Raw genomic sequence first — 13,488 nt, 5'->3', positions numbered from 1 at the left:
GTCATGACTGTCCCCATTGTCATGCTCCTCGTTTCATTTCACTGGGGGACTTTGAATAGCAACCTCCTGGGCTTATTTCGATGGCAGCTAAAAATCAGTTTGGTGGTAGTATTGCCCAGAGATGGGTCAGCTATTAGGTTTCTACGTCTGTCAAATGTTAACTATCTGACTAATTTATAAGTCCTTAGAGCCACTTAAATTGGTGAGGCTGCAAACTTAAATTGCAAACAGAGTGTGATGACTGTAGACAGCATGCAGGGATTGCAGGGGACTTCTTCACCTTTTCTTTTGCATCTCTCTCATTAGCACCTGCCCTCACGGTTGGGTGGGTGAGCATCCAAGATGAGGGGCCATGAGAGTGCCCCTGAGCCAGCGCCACCGAAAGGAAATCCAACGCAGCTCAGTGCCAAGTCATGTGTTCAGGTAGCAAGAAGATTGGGAGACACTGAATCAGCAGCCACATGCCTGAAAGAGATTTGAGAGTTTAGTTAACTGCAAACTTTTTTTTTTTTAAATTGAACATCATGCAGGACTTACAGTATATCAATAAGCACTGCTCTAAATATTTTACAAATACTCTTTTCATTATCACAGAACTTTATAAGGTAAGTATGATCATTATGCCAAGTATAAAATGGGAAACAAAGGCATGTAGAGAATACATAACTTGTGTTTAGTTACATAACTAGACAGGGCCGGAGCCATAATTCAGATTCAGGCAGTTTGGCTCCAGACTCTGTGCTCTTAATGCTCTACCTTGGTGTAAATCAGTAGTAGCTGGTAGAAAACAAATTTGGGGGCAGCCCTGGTGGCGCAGCGGTTTAGCACCGCCTGCAGCCTGGGGTGTGATCCTGGAGACCCTGGATCCCACATCAGGCTCTCTGTATGATGCGTGCTTCTCCCTCTGCTTGTGTCTCTGCCTCTCTCGCGCTCTCTCTGAATAAATAAATTAAAAAAAAAAAAAAAAAGAGAAAACAAATTTGGAGTAGGTTTTGTTTAATGTTGTCACTGATTTAAGTTCATTAAATGATTATTGTGAAGATTAAAAGAAAAATAGAGGTCCAAAAATCTATGTCAATTATTTCAAATAACAGTGAACAAAGTGAAATTTTAGAATCTTAAAAATAATTAATATTATCTTTATAAATTTGATATGATGATATGATCACATAATTTTGTGATCATTTTGGTGGAAACTATCAACTAGAAATATCAGGGTACTATAGCAAGTCAAATTAACCTTCTGGGTCTTCGGTCTCATTTGTCCAACGTGTAGAATGAGCTCAATAATTTCCTAATCCTTTCACATTTTAAAAACTCTAATATTCCCCAAATGACCTTTCAGGCTTGTCATGAATTCATTTGTTCAGTCACGGAGTTGGCATTTTTCTGAGGATTTACTTTTTCAAAGGCCTCCTACTGACATTGTGGAGAATGGTAGGATGAGAAGATGAGCCTAGGGAGCTATACCGCAAACCCATCAAAGTTCTCGGACAATGTATTGGTTTGTGTTCTTAGTTGCAGATACCACTCTGCCTGCTCTGTATAAGGAGAGATTTGGTAGAGGAATTTTAAACATTTGCAGAATCTTTGGAAGAGCTAGAGGAATAATTTCTCGACTCATGCTCTTGGAACAATGCCTAAAGTCACCCTCAAGAAGTGGTCTGACATGGATGATGCCTTGCCCTAACTCTAGAACCAGCTGGATGTCTCTTACTGTCTACACTAGCAAAATGGGGGTTCCAAGCTCCTCTTGTTTCCATAACTTATTTCCAAATCAAATCCTGTCATGGGTACATAGGATTGGAAGAAACTCAATAATGGGTGGTGATTTGTGGAAAGAGGTGTCATGTGGGAAAAATAAACTTTGGCGGGGAGTCTATTTGTGATAGGCAGGATCCATAGTTTGGGGAACTATCAAAATGTAGAAAGAGTGTCCAAGAGGTTTTTTGGTAGCCATAAATAACAAATGTCTGCTCCAGATATTTCTCTCCATTCAGTACTGGGAAGGCTCTTATTCAAGAATATTGTCGAGTTCTGTTTGCTTGAGATATTCACAACTGAAACTTTAATTCCTATGATGATGGTGATAATGATGGTGGTGATTGTTCATTAAGGATTTTTAAATATTTTAGCCTTTTTTACATATTATAGTGGACATATTATTTTATGTTTGGTGGAGTAGCCCTTTTTTTTTTAGCTGTCAAGGAACCTTGACCAAGGCTTAAGTAAATCATCATATTATACTCCCTGGCCAAGTAATAAGTTCAAGGATTACTTATTAATTTGACAATCTTTAGATCAATGAGTGTCAGGCTTAGGACTTTCATTTGACTGTTAGACTGAAATATAGGAGAATGGGGTCTGTGCTTCTTGGCTGCCATCTTGACACCATGTGGAGCCTTGAACAAAGCCAAAAAAGGGGAATAGAGCTAGAATTGGAGAAAGATCAAGTTCTGGTGACAGCATTTGAGCCCCTGGATCAAGCTACTGCTATAGTTGGCATACCTCCCCGAATTTTCATGTAAGTCAACAAATTCCCCCCTTCTCCTTAAACCACAGTAAGTCATGTTTTCTGTGACTTCTTTCCAAAGTTGTCTTAATTTCTACACATACATTAATCCTTTAATTCTCAAAAATACCCCATCGGGTTAATAATATTATTATATTTTATAGATGAGGACACAAAGTCTCAAAAAGATTAGTAACTTGCCCAAAGTAACAAAACTTGTCTGTATGACTTCAAAGCACAAGTCCTTACTTAACCTCTTATATTATGGACGGCGTTGGAGAGTGTTGGGTGGGTAGTAGCACTGTGATTTAAAGTTTGAAAAGCAGACCTTATGGACTGGTAGTAAGCCATTCTGGATGGCAGGGAAAAACTTTACATTTCCCTTTTTCCCCTGCAATGGCTAGATGCACACTCTGCTCAGTCTGGCTCTCAGAATGTACTGCTTTGAATCCGCAAAGGAGGGAACTGAATGCCTCTAATCTGGGAGGTTAAGAGAGACAGATTAGAAATATCCACCTGTATGAAGGGGCATCATAAAAATGACAAGAACAGTGAGTTTATTTAAGCCTTGGTTAGAGAACAAGGCTACGTGTGTCTGTATTACCGGAGGATGAACAAAGGTTTAACATCAAACAGAACCTCTACTCTCAATGCTATGCAATGCTACAGACTCATTTTCTGCAAATATTAATGAAAGAACAATATAATGATCTTCAACAAAAAAAATATAATGATCTTCATAGCCTACTGATATTTCCCTAACCGCAGAAGCTCTTTCATGTTTTCACTGCATATACCATTCCTTCTGATAAAAAAGAACTCCCCACCCCTTGTTTGTCTAGCAAACTCTTACTCATCCTTTAAGATTTAGCTCATATGCCACCCCCTCAGGGAAGCCCTCACTGAATGATTATCTTTGGCTCAATCCCTACTTCCTCCATCTCCCCACAGCATCTTATGTGCATCTGTATTAGCCCTTAACACACTTTGTTTCAACACTTTGTCCTACTTTTCTGAATATAAATCAAGGGGCATGTTTTATTTCTCCTGGTATTCCCTGCTCCTTGCACGATGCCTGCAACTCTGTGTGATCTTGCAAATCCTGCTAAGAAAGCCCTTCCTCAACCTCTTTGTCTCAAACTCTATTCCTGTTTGCCTTTCGGGATGCTGCTTAGAAATCACCTCCTTGGGAAGCCTTCCTTGACCCCACAAAGCTGGGTTACAATGTTTCTCCTCTGTAGTCCCTAGAGTAACCAGTGCATATGCCATGATTAAGAGAGTGGGTGTCAGTGTCTGATTGCCTGAACTTGAATCCCAGCTCTGCCATTTTGCATCAGGTTCTTAACCCCACTGTGCTTTGGTTTGCTCATCTGTGAAACAGGAATAAAAATAAAAAGTATTATTATCTCATAGACTTGTTGCAAGAGGGAGGGTGAAATCTGGGAGGAAACAAGGTCCCCAGTACATGGCTGCAGTAAAACCACAAATATTAATTGAAGAGTGACTGTGTGGAAGACTCTGTTCGGGGCACATCAGCAGGGAATGAAGATTCCTGTATTATGATTCCTGTATTATGACATTTACCTTCTAATGTAAGAGAGTAATCAGCATAGAGGTGGTATGACATCCAATAAATAATCTAAATGAGTAAACACGTGGTATGTTAGACAGTGATAACTAAGAGGGAGGAAAATTAAGTGAAAAGGGAGAAGGCCCTGGGGGAGCACATGTGCCTTGCCAGTTTGGGAGAGAAGGTCTTACTGAAGAGATAACAAGTGATTAAAGACTGAAGGAGGTGAGTGAGAGAGCCATACATACATATGGGAACATAGAAGAGAATAGCGAATGCAAAAGCCCTGAGATAAGAGCATTTTGGGTGTTGAGGGGACAGCAAAGACAACAGAGTAGCAAACATGGAGTGAGTGAGGGTACTACAATGGAAGAGTTCTCTATGGCTCTAAACAAACCCACCATGAAACTAAACAGCTTAAAAAAACAGTCATCTAAAAAAAAAAAAAAAACAAAACAGTCATCTTTTTGTTTATGTATCTTCAATTTGAGCAGGGCTTGGCAGGGATGGCTTATCGCTGTTCCATGTGACATCCACTGGGGCACCCCTTTCATGATGGATCACTCACCTGGCTGGCAAGTAGGTGCTGGCTGTCAGCTCAGAGCTCTGCAGGGACTATTGGTCGGGGCCTCCGTTCTTCTCCACGTAGGATGTTCCACAGCTGCTGGATTACTGCAGGCATGGTGGCTGGGTTCAAAGAGCAAATGTTCCAAGAGGCATAAAATGGAGGCTGCCATAATCTATTGGTCCAGCAGCCACAGAGGCCAGATTCAATGGCAGGAGAGAGAAGACCCTTGGCCTCTCTCCAGGAGGAATGTCAAAGACTGAGAGCCATGTTTCAAAACTGCCACAAGAGAAGAGAAAATGATGTTAGAGAGGGCAGTCTGATCATCCAGGGCCTTAGAGGCCATTGTCATGGATTTGGCTTACCCTCAAGAGGAATGCAGAGCCATTGGGTGATTTTGATAAGGTATGACCTAATTTGACTAGGGTTTGGCAGGGCCACTTTGCTAAGGTAGATTAAGAATAGACTGAAGGTAGACAAAGCAAACCAGTTAAGAATTTACAAGTATCCAGGCAAGAGATTATGGTAGCTCACGCAAGGTAGTAATAGCAACACAGAAGATAAAAAGTGGTCAGATCCAAATCTATTTTGAAGGAAGAGCCAACAGGATATCTTAATGGTTTGGATATGCAATATAAGAGAAGGAGAGGGACTGAGGGTGACAAATGGGTTTTTGTCCAGAGTAACTGGAAGGATAGAGTTGCTATTATTTGATGTGAAAGCTGAGGAGAAGCAGATTTGGCAGCTAAGAGGAAGAACTTGCTTTTCGATATGTTAAGTCAGATATTCAAGTAAATATGTTGAGTAGGTAGATAGAGCTATAAGTCTGGAATTCAGGGGAGAAACTGGGGGAGAGGGGTGTATAAATCTGGGAGGTATCAAGCATAGGGACAATATTAAAATCATGAGACTGAATGAGATCACCAAGAAAGTGAATGTAGATGGAAAAGGGGAAGAAGTCCAGCATTGTGAGGTCTTGGTCAGAAGATGAGGAGGAACCAGCAAAGGACACTGAGAAAGAGCAGTAAATGAGTAGGAGAAAAACCAGGAGAATGTAGTATACTAGAAGGCAGATAAAGGTAGTGTTTCAAGGAGAAGGAAGTAGTCACCTTGGCCAATTTGCTGATAGGGCAACTATGATGAGGGCTGAGAACTGACAACCAGACTTGGTAGAGATCACTGGGGGATCTTAATAGGCAAAAACCTTGAGTGGGTTCAGGAGAATGGAGAGAGGGATGGTTGGAGACAGTGAAGACAAATTTTTTAAGGAGTTTTGTGATCAAAGGAAAAAAGAAATGAGATGGCAGCTGGAGGGAGAAATGGGATCAAGAGAGGTTTTATATGGGGGAAAAATAACATATATATGTTAGTGGGTAAAGTTAATAGAGAGAGAAAAAAAAAATAATCCAGGTAAGGGAAGGAAGAACTGCTGTAGCTCTATGAACTTGAGTTAACAAGAGAGTTGGGATCCAGTGCTCAACTTGAAGGGTTGGCCTTATCTGGGAACATGGACTGTTCATCCACAACCAGAGAGCAGAAAAATATATGTGCACAGATGCTAGCAGGTTGATAGGTGTGGTAGTAGTGGAAGTTCTCTTCTGGATGCTTCTATTTGTTCAGTGAAATAGAAGTAGGGTCATTAGATGAAAATGAGGACAAAGAAGGAGGTTTAAGGAAAGAGTGATCAGTGCAAGTGATCACCTGATGTTCAAGATCGTGAATTTAAAATGAGATCATTCAACATAACTGTGGTTTTCTCTGGCCATAGTCAATGGGTGCAGGCACAGAATAAGCAGAGAATTGGATTTAACCAGGGTTGGAGTTTTGTCAAGTTAGGAAAATGGAATAAGAGAGAGAAGTGAAGGATTGAGTATCTGTACAAGGAAGTGACTACAATAATTGATCATTCAATTCAAGCTCGGTTGGGAGGGAAGTGAGGACATGGCAGGGGTGAAGAACAGTAAAAATGTGCTAAGATCAATGTATTTGGGATCCCTGAGTGTTGAAGGATTTGGGGGGAAGTACTAGAAAGAAAGAGCTAGAAAGATAGGAGGCTATAGTAGGAGAGTGGAAGGCTTGAACTGAAAGAACAAAAAGTAAAGAAAATAGAATATTTCAATTATTGGAGTGATAAGGTCTAGGGTATGATCACTCTTGTAGTGACCAGATAAAGTAGGTGGAGGACCATGTCATGGGAGGAGGAGAAGAGGTCAAGAAACTAAGAAGCCAAGGTAGGGTATGGTCCATCTCCCTGAATGTTGAACCCACAAATTATTATGCCCAGAGTAGTGCTGGAAAGAGTGACTGAACCAGGCTTCAAAGTCTTCAGGGAATAAAGGATGTGACCTGGGGTTTGTTCATGGACATGACAAGGAGGGGTAGTAAGATGATCTAATGACATAAAATTTAAAACCAAGTAGGCATGGGAGTTTGTGATCAGGAAAAGAGAAGGAGAATGGTCTGGAAGCAGCAGCAAGAGGGAAAAAGGACACTGCAGAAAGACCAAGGGCAGTACCCCATTTCCTCCCATCTTATGTGCAATATGCAGAAGATCCAGGTATAGCTCTAAGCCTGCTAAGGAACTGAGAAGCCTGTGGATTTGGTGTAAGAGAGAGGTCTGGATCAGTGTAGGGGCTACAGAGTATAGGGATTTCTTTCCTGGAGTCCATGTCAAGGCATGACACCCCAAAACACCAGGGGGGACCTGTGCCTGATATCTAGTGACAAGCTAGGACCAAGGACACCTCCATAGAGGCCAGTAAGCATAGAGACAACTACCTGTCAAACAGAGGCTCCTCCATAAGGATATGAAGCTGCACTTGGATGCCACCTTGTACAAGGGGGTGTTGGGCAGAGAGACCAACCCTAAAAGATCTTGGAGAAATTCTTGGAGGTGCACAAGTGCTCAGAGCAGTACTAGTTCTGTATCTTTCTAGCCCATATCAAGGGCTTTGTTTCCTTGCTTCATCTGCTGGTAAAATGGTACCAATAATAACAATTTTAAAAGGTGATTTTAATATCTGCTTATTCTCCTCCTCCCAATCCCCACCCTCACCCCCAGAGAACTGGGCAATCACCTACAAAGTGTTCAGGAATAGATGACTTTAAAAAAAACTCATTTTAAGCATAATTAAAACAATACATGTATATTGTGGAAAACTTAGAAATTAAAAAAATAGATATAAAGAAGAAAATGAAAGTCATACATTACCCCTCCATCTAGATATAACTACCCTTGATATTCAGGTGTGTATATTTCTATACACACATCGTACAAAAATGGGATCATACTAGATATGTAGTTTTACAACTTTTTTAAATTGAATGATATAGCATTGGCAGTTTCCCTGCTAAATAATATTCTCACACATCAACTTAATGACTGCATAGGGTTTCAGTTCATATATATAATAAACACTCGTCCAATCCCTATTATAGAAAATTTAAACTGTTTCCATTTTTCACTATATAACAGCAGAATTAATGCCATTTTAGTTTTTTCTTTGCATGAAGCCATGATTATTTATTTCCTATGAAAAAGATATTATAATTGGGTCAGTTATACTTTTGATGGATCAAAAAGTAAGCAAATTTTAAGGCTTCTATTAATTTTTTAAAAGACTTTATTTATTTTTTCATGAGAGACACACAGAGAGAGGCAGAGACATAGGCAGGGAGAAGCAGTCTCCCTGCGGGGAACCGATGGAGGACTCAATCCCAGGACCCTGGGATCACGACCTGAGCCAAAGGCAAATGCTCAACCATTGAGCCCCCCAGGTGCCCCAAATTTTAAGGCTTTTAGTACAAATTACCAAAGTGTCCTCCAGAAATATTTATCAGCAAGATATGAAAATGCTGGTTTTCTGACACCATTTCTCTTACTACTACTAATTAAAAAGTCTTTGCCTTGGAGGACTTCTTGAGATATTCTGATCCTTGATTTGTGTTTCCATGGTAAGATTGAGATTGCTTCCATTTGGCTTTTTTTCTTACTTAAGTGGACTGATCAATCTCTGGCAAGAAGCTGTGAGCCACCAGTTTTAAGCTATGGGAAGGCCTGGACCCCTAATAGCGTATGGAGGCCAAAATGATCTCAAGTCAAAAAGTACTGGCCCGGGGGCCATTTGTCTTATCCTTGGCATTACTCATATCCCTTGGCTCAAAGTACCTCATCTGTCTTCCTTCCATCCCTTAGTTTCTTTTGTCTTCCTGTTTTAGGGAACATTCTTGCCAGCTCATCCTCACTATCTGTGGACAGAAAGGTCAATCCAAAGTCAAATGTATTTGGACAAAATTCTCCTTATCCTTTCCTTGCAAATGTACATGCTTAATAGAAATTTGAGTTCTATCTTTGCCTTTGTTCAGGCTGATACAGATCTTTCAATTCAACTTGGATAATATTTATTGAGCAGCTCCATGGTTCACAGTGACATACCAGGCATAATAGAAACCCAAATCCACTCTTCTTTCCTGGTAGTGTCTTTTTATTTTCCTTCTCTGTAGCAAAATCTCATTCATCCATTGATGTTTCCTCTTTGGTCTCCTCTGTAGAGGATTCAGAATGTCATGGCTGTCGTCATCTTCCTGCAGCATGATTCACTGGTTAGTTCTGAGACCCAGTCGTTGTTGACTGTGAGATCACCATAAACAAAGCTCCTGATAACACGGGTGACAGGTTCCTTCTCTGACAGCCCCAGTTATACAAGATGCATTGTTCTGGCTATGAGCTCACCTTTAAAACAATGGCTTGTGGTTTAAAAAAATAATAATAAAAAATAAAAAAAGACTAAGAAGAATGGGCAACACCTGAATAAATGAGGCAATTTAGGGGAACTTTCTGGTTAACATAGCATTTTCAGGGGCTCCAAAGCATGCTTAGAGCTCATTTGAGACTCTCATTAATGGGACTACAATGAGTTTAAGCAGAGGGGCACAAATGTTTTGGCTTTCAAGCAGATTTTTAGCCCTTCACTGGGGACTGGGGAACAAAAGTCTGAGTCCTAATAATGGAAAACTGAATCTGTTGCTTAATGCGGCATTAAGACACAGTTTGTGGGAAAATAACCTGTATTTTTATATGCTGTTTATCCACAAAGACACGCATATGAGAATATGCTGACACATGCACAGATACATGCTCAAATAATGCCACAGTATTTTTCACAGAAACATATGGATCTATATCTACATCTATATCTATATATATAATGTGTACACACACATTATATATATATATATGTTTGTGGGTTTTTTTGAAATGTGAGTTGCATCTGCAAAAGTTGTGTAATCTTGTCCTAGAGAGAGGAGCTTGTGTGGCGCGTGGAGATTTTGGAGTAACTCTCTTCTCTCCTTACTTGCACCACAAGCCAGTGATTGTCATTCGCACTGAGCAGAGGTGTCTGTGCCAAAGGGTAACAGAATAGATAAGTAATCCCCAGTGTCAGCTGTTGGGTGTGATACCACAGAGATGTACGCCCTCTGTGCCTGCCAGGCCCATCTCTCTCTGTTCTGGAAAGTGGAATCCGATGATAAATGTCAATACACTTACGTTGCCACATGGAAGTGAGCTGTGGCTGTCTGGATCACAAACAGAAGCGGCAAATCTCAAGATGTAAGTGCCAGATGGCACTTAGGAGTTGGGCACGGGGGATGGCTACTGAGGGAGATTTTATTAGCCGAGATGAGTGGCCTGGCACTGCTGAGTGCCATCTTGCCCCCTCTGGGGGTTCCCTCCAGAGAACATTATCCAGTTTGCTTTTAGACACCCATTAAACACACACACCACTCTCCTGCTCCTGCCATTTAATGGACTTACTGGGAGGTGCTTTGGGTTAGGGTTGCCACCAAAATCTGTAAAAGGAAAGAGAGTAGTGTGGGAGTGAGGCCTCGTCATAGAGAAACTGTCCCACCAACAAGGCAAAAGGGATTTTTGTAACGAATGGTGATCTTCCTTTCACGGTGTGGCCAGGCTTGAGGGGAAGTGAGTTGTTACCTGCGTCAACTTCCCACTCTACTCAAAGAGGTCTTTGGGAAAGTGTTTGGTGTCCCAAAGCCAGTCTCATTTTCCTTTTACTTTGGGGGTAGGGGAGGGATCCTTTCACAATATGAAAAGCTTATATTTGTGTTTTTGAGCTTCTGGTATACTAAGCATGTTCATGCATACTCATCTCTCCTCCCAACCTCCCTGCTGTCATCCCCGTATTATGGATGCAGAAATGGGGACTTAGAGAGGTAGTGACCTCCTTCTAGTCACACAGCCAGTGAGCCCCCTGCTCCTGCAGTCAAGCCTGGGCTTGACCCTTCAGCAGCAACTGGCACTCACTGGCGCCTACTGTCTTAGTCCAGTAATGCCACAGACTGGGGCCTTGTAAACAAAAATTTATTTCTCACGCTTCTGGGGGCTGGAAGTCTGAGATCAGGGTCCAGTGAGGGCCTGCCTTTGGAGTTGCAGACCACTCGTTGCGTCCTCACATGGTGGAAGGGGCCAGGGAGCTCAGTGGGGTCTCTTTTATGAAGACACTATTCCACCCATGATGGCTCTCCCCTCATGACTTAATCACATCCAGTACCATCACAGTGGGAGTTAGGATTTCAACATATGAATTTTAGACAGACACGAACATTCAGATCATAGCACCTGCTATGTACCATGTGTTTTACACATATTATTTGGACCCTTTCAATAAGTCTGTAGAGAAGGCATCATTGCTGTGATACACAGATAACAAAATCAAGGCATAGAGTTGTTACGTGGCTAAGCTAGGATTTGAACCCATGACTGTCTTGACTCAAAACCCTACTTCTTTTCATTCTAATAATGACAATAGCTAATAATTAAGGAGAACTTACTGTTTTCCAGCCACGCTTCTAAGGGTTTTATTGTTATTGACTCATTTAATGTTTATAAGAAGACTATGAGGTAGCCATTGCAAACATCCCCGTTTTACAGATGGAGAAACTGAGGCATAAAAGGATAAGTGACTTACTAAAGATCACACAGCTGGAAGTGGGTGGAACCAGGGTTTGAATTCAAGCAATTTAACTCTGGGAGCCACATTCCTAAATACCACTATGTCCACCTCAGCACTATGCTAGCTCGCATACTTGAGGTCCGTGGGTATGGCTTAAGAAGGTTCTTGTATAAACCCATTTCTTTATGACTTTGGTGCCATTCCACACTCTCTATAGAGTCAACACCAACTCCCATATTAGTTTCAAAACTACCCCAAGCCTCTAGGGTCTATTTTGGATCAGACATGACTAGGCGCCTGCTACTGAAAATGTCATTGCTGACTAGCAGCCTCATAATCTACTTGGGAGTTTCTTAGAAATGTAGAATCTCAGCACCAGAGCTACTGAGCCAGAGTCTGCACCATTAGCAAGATCCTCAAGTGATGGAGGAATGCTGAAGCTTTAGAAGCACTGTTCTAAGCGGGAACTAAAGCCTTTAAGGGCGTAGTTCTGAATCTCAACCACATTTTGAAATCCCTGGGAAGCTTTAAAAAGAATTGACGCCTGGATCCCACCTCTGGAGATTCTGAATTATTTGCAACCTGGACATTGGGAATTTTAAAAGCTCTCCAGATGATCCCAAAGTGCAGCCAATGTTGAGAGCCACTGCTCTGGGAATGCCTGGTCCTCAGCAGTTCCTCAGGGTTTGCCCGCATCCCTACACCCAGACACCTGAATCTGCTTCTAGGCTTGGAGGATCAGAGAAATCATCACAAGGCTGTTTGCTACATAGTTTATGATCATTAGTATCATCAGTAGAGCAGTAATTGCCATAGAACTAGTACCATTCAGGCTAGACTGGCCTGGAAAGCTCTCTCTGATCCCATCTCAATGATTTTTTCCTCCTTTTCTTTCAGTCACACAAGAAATATCTTACCCTGAATGAAGAAGAGGAGGCGTCAGATGCGATGCTAATTACCCTGATCCTCCATATCTGCAGGATTTGTCATCCGATCACAAAGCCCAAGTGTTATTTCTACTGCGCGGATGCAAGGCCTGTGTGGCAAAGGATTTGACAGTTGAAGAAGAGCTGAGGTTTGAAGTAGACACCCACCATGGCCTTGAGGCAATCCACTGTGCAAGAACTTCTGATTGCCCATGACACTGACCTTGTAGTAGAGCCATGGGTTGTAATAAAAATGTAGAAACTTCCTCTCCAGGGCAGAGAGCATCTTTATGGTTTTATTTTCACACAAGACAGTAAGTTCCAAGAAGGCAGGTGTTTTGTTACACTCTGTGGTACCTTTGGTGTCCAGTACCCAACACATAGTAGGTGCTTTGTAAGTATTTGCTGAATGAACAACTGGAGGAGAGCACAATCATCAATACCATTTACTGAAACTTTATAAATGTTTTCTTGCTTTGTCCTATGACAATCTTAAGGGAAAAATTCTTATTTGTTCATTTGCTTTCATTGGTCACTGCGGTTAAATAATTTATCCATTGGTTGTTACTTTCTAGTAAGTGGCAAAACCTGGATTAATTCATTCAACATGTATTTATTAAGTGCCAGACACTGTTCTAGGTATTTGGACTACATCAGTGAACAAAACAGAAAAGATTCCTTTCCCTATGTAAATTTAAGAGGGAGAGGCATACAATAAATTACATAATAAATAAGTAAATTGTATAAAATGTTAGAAGATGTTAAATGCTGTGGCAAAAATGATTAAAGAAATAAAGAAGATCAAGGTAAGCAATTAGGAGTATCAGAGGTCTAAAGTAGTGGTGGGCAGTCTCAATGGGTATTTTTATGTGTCTCCTTGGCTAGGTTATCATATCTAGTTATCTAACCAAACACTAATCCAGGTATGAGGTTATTTTGCAGGT

Source organism: Canis aureus, chromosome 14 (genome assembly GCF_053574225.1).
Source record: "Canis aureus isolate CA01 chromosome 14, VMU_Caureus_v.1.0, whole genome shotgun sequence".
Classification (NCBI taxonomy): domain Eukaryota; kingdom Metazoa; phylum Chordata; class Mammalia; order Carnivora; family Canidae; genus Canis; species Canis aureus.
This window is presented reverse-complemented; position numbering follows the sequence as displayed.